At 42.5% G+C, this 6215-nt stretch overlaps 1 non-coding gene across 1 annotated transcript; it reads right to left on the bottom strand.

Moving 5' to 3' along the window:
• Nucleotides 1-5405: 5405 nt before the first annotated feature.
• LOC136135749 (5S ribosomal RNA) lies at nucleotides 5406-5524 on the bottom strand. The gene has a single exon (XR_010656594.1). It is a non-coding gene; the product is annotated as a 5S ribosomal RNA (ribosomal RNA).
• Nucleotides 5525-6215: the final 691 nt, after the last annotated feature.

The raw sequence follows: 6215 nt of genomic DNA, 5'->3' as shown, positions 1-6215 counted from the left end.
ATATTAATAGAAGCAGCCCACATAAACAAAAGCTCTTGGAGGTCCTCAAAAAATTTTTAAGCATATAAAATATTCCAGAGACTAAAAATTGAGAACGGCTACATGGTATTATTCTTTCTGCTTTGAATGTGTTTAAATTTTTCTGTATTAAAATATTTCTGGGAGTTCCCTGGTGGCCTAGTGGTTAGGATTCTGGACTTTCACTGCCGTGGCCCAAGTTCAGTCCTGGGTCAGGGAACTGAGATTCCCGCAAGCCGCACGGTGCGGCCAAAAAAGTATATCTTATTTTTAAAAGAATAGACTATTGTCTTTCCTTCTTTGCTATTTGGGCAAACTGCTTAACTTTGATGGACCTCAGTATCCTCGTCTGTCAAGGGGGTAGATAATTCCAAAGTACAATCTATGAATCAAATCTGACCCTGCACAGGCATGGGGGCTGCTGTCCCCACCCAGAGCTTTGGCAGAGACCTGCGCCTCCCTAAGTTGAGGAAGAGGGAGTGTGCTCTTGTATTAATCAGCTCCCATTAATTTTTCAAAGTAGACAACAGCCCACTCACTCATTTCCCATAGAACCTCATCCATAATTGATCCTGAGCTGCATTTATCCAAATAGATGGAGAAGATGCCCGGGGCATGTGAGGCTCTGGGAGGGTTTTCTGCTGATGAGCTTACCCTCCAAATGAATGACTGTCTTGAGAAGGTGCACATGCTCGAACTTAAGACGTGTTCTAACCTTTCCTTCGATCAAGAGTAACAAGGAAGAGGAGAAAGAAACGACCCCCTAAAGGCTCTGAAGGATTGCTTTGAGGTTATTTCTATATATAGACCAGCTTGAGGAGGTTAGTGGAAGCCAGCCTTGTGGACAACTCAGGTCTATACAGACCCCAGCAATTTCAGCCTTGAAACTACATCTCAAATTACTTCTACCCTCATGGCCTCTACTTGAGGCCGCACGCCTCTGGCCCCAACCTCCACTCCAAAATAAATGCCAACTGCATTGAAGATTTAAATGTTTTTAAAAAAAGAATTAATTAAAACCCTTAAAGACAACATAAAGTGAACATTTATCAGATAAGACTTTATGGTTAAACAAAAGAGAAACAAGGCCATCTGGGAGAGCTGGCCTGGCACTCACATCGAGCCCTGGTCTTTTCCTGTTGAACATAAATAAACAATTTCACAAAACACCTACATCAGACAAGGCCACTCAGTGACTAAGATCGGGCAAGATGAAAGCAAGACCACGCTGTAATCATATCTGAACTGCATTCATTTCCTGGGGATGTCGTAACAAGTACCGCAAACTGGGTGGATTAAATAACAGAAAGTTACTGTCTCACAGCTCTGGAGGCTAGAAGCCTGTGATCAGGGTATCTGCAGGGCCATGCTGTCTCTGAAGGTGCAAGGGAAGAATCTGTTGCAGGCCTGTCTCCTAGTTTCTGGTAGTTCCTTGGCTTGTGGCAGCATAACTCCAGTCTTCACAAGGTATTCTCCCTGTATGTGTATCTCTCTGTCCAAATTTTCCCTTTTTATGAGGACACCAGTCATATTAGATTAGGGGCCCACTCTACTGACCCCATCTTAACTAATTACATCTGCAATCATGCCATTTCTAAATAAGGTTATATTCTGAGATACTGGGTGGTTAGGACTTCAGCATGTGAATCTGTGGGTGAGGGGACACAATTCACCTTGCAACTCATGAACTTAGGCAAAAATAAGAACATTGTCCAAAACACAAAAATGACCAAACATCCTCTGTGTTCGTTTCCTAGGGCTGCTATAATAAATTACCACAAGCTGGATGGCTTTTAAAACAACAGAAATTTATACTATCACAGTTCTGGAGGCCAGGAGGCTGAAATTAGTCTCACTGGGCCAAAATCAAGGTGCAGGCAGTGCTGTGCTCCCTCCAGAGGCTCTAGGAGAGTCTCCACTCCTTGCCGATTCCAGCTTCTGGTGGCTGCCAGCCTTCCTTGGCTTGCAGCCACATCACTTCAGTCGTCAATGCCAACGTCTTCAAATCTCCCTCAGCTCTATCTTTACTTTACCTTCTCATGGGGGGGTCAGGGCAGGGACAGGTACAGAGAGACAGACAGGCAGACGGTGTGTGTGAACCTTTGTCTCTCTCTTATATAGACACGTGTATTTAGGGCCCATCTCAAGATCCTTAATCACATCTGCAAAGACAGTTTCTTCCTATAAGGAATTTTTCCACATAAGGAATTCCAGACTCCAGGGATTAGGATCTGATATCTTTGGCAGCCATTGGTCAGCCTACTACACACCCCATCACAGCTAATGAGGGTGACTGCTCCTTCCTTACCAATGACAGCTTTAATCTCCCTTCGTCCCTCCCACTTTCTAAATAGTATTTATTAAAACCTCCAGTCGTAGAAGTACCTCCACTTCCAGTAAGCATCCAATTTGGAGAAAAGCCTTGTTTCCTTGAAATCTTCTCAAAATCACTTGATACAACCCCAAATTCTGTAAGTCCTTTGTGACTCCTCTGAGGAGGTGCCTCACCACTTCCCAGGATGTATGGCCTCTCTTGTTGCAATAAGTCAATAAACTCCACTTTATTCAACTACAGGCCTATCCGTGGTGGTATTTAGCAGAAGAATATTAACAGTAGTATAGAAATATAAGAGACATCACAAAGAAGAAAATGCCAAGTTTATCTACACAGGTGTGACATCATCAAAAAAACGGCATGGTAAGAAGCTCCAAAAACCCCCTCCTCCATAAAAGCAATGAGAACGCTGGCAAGAACGGTCAGAATCAACTACTTCAGAATTCTAGAAATTAACTGAAAGTTTGCCTCAACCTGGGGGAGACGGAGCATTTCTTTTTCCAAGAGAAACAATGAATCTTGATAAGAACAGTGAGCTTTGTGGCATCTTAACTTGCGCCAGTCCCATTCCCTGCTCTCCAGCTCACAAGAGCCTTGAAAAGTAACAGCCCCTAATCACAGGGAAAACGAGCAGCCCGGCAGCCACTGAAGTAGTCAGAACAGGGTTGGAGCTTTTGAAAGCTCCATTCTCAGAAAATCCTCATTATTTGATCTGGCTAGCAGTTCCCTGGAAAACCCCACTCCACTTGTAAAACTCCTCTTTATTTGACCTGGCTCAGAGCTCACCCAGTGTGTGAAGTCTTCCCCCCCCCCACCCACCCCGGCTCAGAGCTCACCCAGTGTGAAGTCTTTTTCCCCCCGGGGGTGGCTTTTGTCAAAAACAATAAGCAGCAATTATTTAACACTGTAGCTGCCTGAGGGAGAGAGAAGTTTGGACAAACAAGTTAAGCTGAGAAATGAGATTCCACAGAGAGTTTTGAAAAGAAGGCCATACACAGACATAGAGCTGTGTACATGATCAGGAAAGACATGAGAAGGCCCTAAGCTATGCCTCTGGCTAACTTTGAGGGTCCAGGAAGTGAAGGCTAAGCCAGAGCTGCAGACGGCTAGGCTGAGTATTGGAAGCACACACCAACATACATACCGAGCCCCGTGGCAAAGACTGGGAGACAGTGGATCTAGGTGTTTCAGGAAATCTCTGTCCAATCAATACTGACCACTAAGCTGAGAAGAGATGTCAGTGGCCACAAACATCATCAGACTTTATATAATTAGTCCGGGAAGGTCACTAAACAAATAATCACAACAATAATAAGAAACAGCAAAAACAACAAACCTTAGGAAGAAGAGAGTCCAGAGTTGTTACATTATGTCATTTAGAATGCCCCATTTCCAACAAAAAGATTATAAGATATACACAGAAACAAGAAAGTATGGCCAATACACAGGAAAAGAGTCAATAGAAAGTATCCCTGAGAAAACACAGCTGTTGAACTTACTAGACAAAGCCTTTAAATCAACCCTTTTAAATATATACAGAAAACCAAAGGAAACCACATTTAAGAATTAAAGGAGGAGAAGCCTGAGGTGATGTCAGCAAGATGGTGATATAGGAGATTCCAGCCCTCAAACTCCACAGAAACATTGATTTTGACAACCATACACAGATGTAAGTACCTCTGTGGGAACCTGGGAGTCCAGTGGAGATTCTAGCACCATGTTCAAAAAAAAAAAAAAAAACCAAGAAAAGATGCCTTGAAAAGGGTAAGAAGTACAGTTTCGCTTCACGCATGTCGCACCTCTCCCAAAGTGGCACAGCTCAGTGCCAAGAAAGACACCCCTGGGACTTCCCTGGTGGCACAGTTGTTAAGAGTCTGCCTGCCAATGCAGGGGACATGGGTTCGATCCCTGGTCCGGGAAGATCCCATACGTCGCAGAGCAACTAAGCCTGTGCGCAACAACTACTGAGCCTGTGCTCTAGAGCCCATGAACCACAACTACCGAGCCCACGTGCCACACCTACTGAAGCCCATGCTCCTATAGCCTGTGCTCCACAACAAGAGAAGCCACTGCAATGAGAAGCCCACGCGCCACAACGAAGAGTAGCCCCTGCTTGCTGCAACTAGAGAAAAGCCCACACACAGCAGCAAAGACCCAACGCAGCCAAAAATAAATAAATAGTTTTTTTTTAAAAAAAGAGAGAGAACAGAAGGAGTAGGGCAGATGCATCCATAGAATAAAGCTTAAGGGACCCCAAAAAACTCTAGCTGGACTGACTGGGGAAGGTCTTTCTCTCCTAAAGTAGTCAGTAAAGACTGGAGGAAAGGACTGCTTCTTCAAAAGTTAAGACAGCAGTACAAGACACATGAAGAAACAAGGAAACAAAACATCACCAAAGGAACAACATAAAGCTCCAGTGACTGACCCTAAAAAGTAGAGATCTATGAATTTCCTTACAAAGAAGTTTAAATTATCATTTTAAAGAAGTTCAGTGTGCAACAAGAGGCCACAGATACACAACTAAACAAAATCAGGAAAACAGTACATGAACAAAATGAGACGTTCAACCAAGAAACTGAACCAGGGAATTTGATCAAAAGCTTCAACAGCAGACTCAGCCAAGCAGAAGAAAGAATCAGTGAACTCAAAGGCACATCATTTGAAACTAGCCAATCTGTGAAACAAAAGGAAAAAAGAATGAGAAAGAGTGAAGAACACCTGCGTGAACTCTAAGACAGCAACAAGAAAAAAAAAATATATGTGCATTATGTGAATCCCAGAAGGTGCAGAGAAACAGAAAGGGGCAGAAAGATTATTTGAAGAAATAATGACAGAAAACTTCCCAAACCTTTGGAGGCAAATGAACATCCGTATCCATAATACCCAAAGAATCCAAAATAGGCTGAATACGAAGAGATCTTCAATGTGACAGATTATAATCAAACTGTCCGACGTCAAAGATAGAGGGAATTTTTTAAAGCAGCGAGAGAAAAGCCACTCATCACATACAGTGGAACCCCCATAAGATTATAAGAGGATTTTTTTTTTTCTAAGACTACAGTACCCAGTATTCCCAGGCGGTCTCCCATCCAAGTACTAACCAGGCCCAACCCTGCTTAGCTTCCAAGATCAGACGAGATCGGGCACGTTCAGGGTGGTAGGACCGTAGACCAAGAGGATTTCTTAACAAAACCATGAAGGCCAAAAGATAGTGGGATGATATATTCAAAGTGCTGAAAGGATAAAAAAAAAAAAGCATGTCAACAAGGAATACTCTGCCCAACAAAGCTGTCCTTCAGAAGTGAATGAGAGAAAAAGACTCTCCTAAACAAATAAAAGCTGAAGGAGTTCATCACAACTAGATCTGCCTTACAAGAAATGCTAAAGGGAATTCTCCAAGTTGAAATGAAGGATGCTAAGTAGCAACATGAAAACATAGGAAGGCATGAAACTTACTGGAAAAGGTAAGTATATAGTAAAATTCAGAATACTCTAATATTGTAATGGTGGTGCATAAATCATTTTTAACGCTAGCATAAAAGTTAAAAGACTAAAGTATTTGAATAACCATAGCTACAGTAATTTGTTAATGAGTACATATTATAAAAAGATGTAAATAATGATATCAGTAACATAAAATGGGGGAGAGTAAAGGTGTAGAATTTTTGTATGTGATCAAAATTAAGTTGGTATCAGCTTAAAATACACTGTCATATTCCTGATGAACATAAATGCAAAAGTTCTCAACAAAGTACTAGCAAATTGAATTCAACAGATTATTTAAAAGATCAGGGGCTTCCCTGATGGCACAGTGGTTAAGAATCCACCTGCCAATGCCAGGGACATGGGTTCGAGCCCTGGT

This window comes from Phocoena phocoena, chromosome 15 (genome assembly GCF_963924675.1).
Source record: "Phocoena phocoena chromosome 15, mPhoPho1.1, whole genome shotgun sequence".
In the NCBI taxonomy this organism is placed as follows: Eukaryota; Metazoa; Chordata; class Mammalia; order Artiodactyla; family Phocoenidae; genus Phocoena; species Phocoena phocoena.
This window is presented reverse-complemented; position numbering and strand designations above follow the sequence as displayed.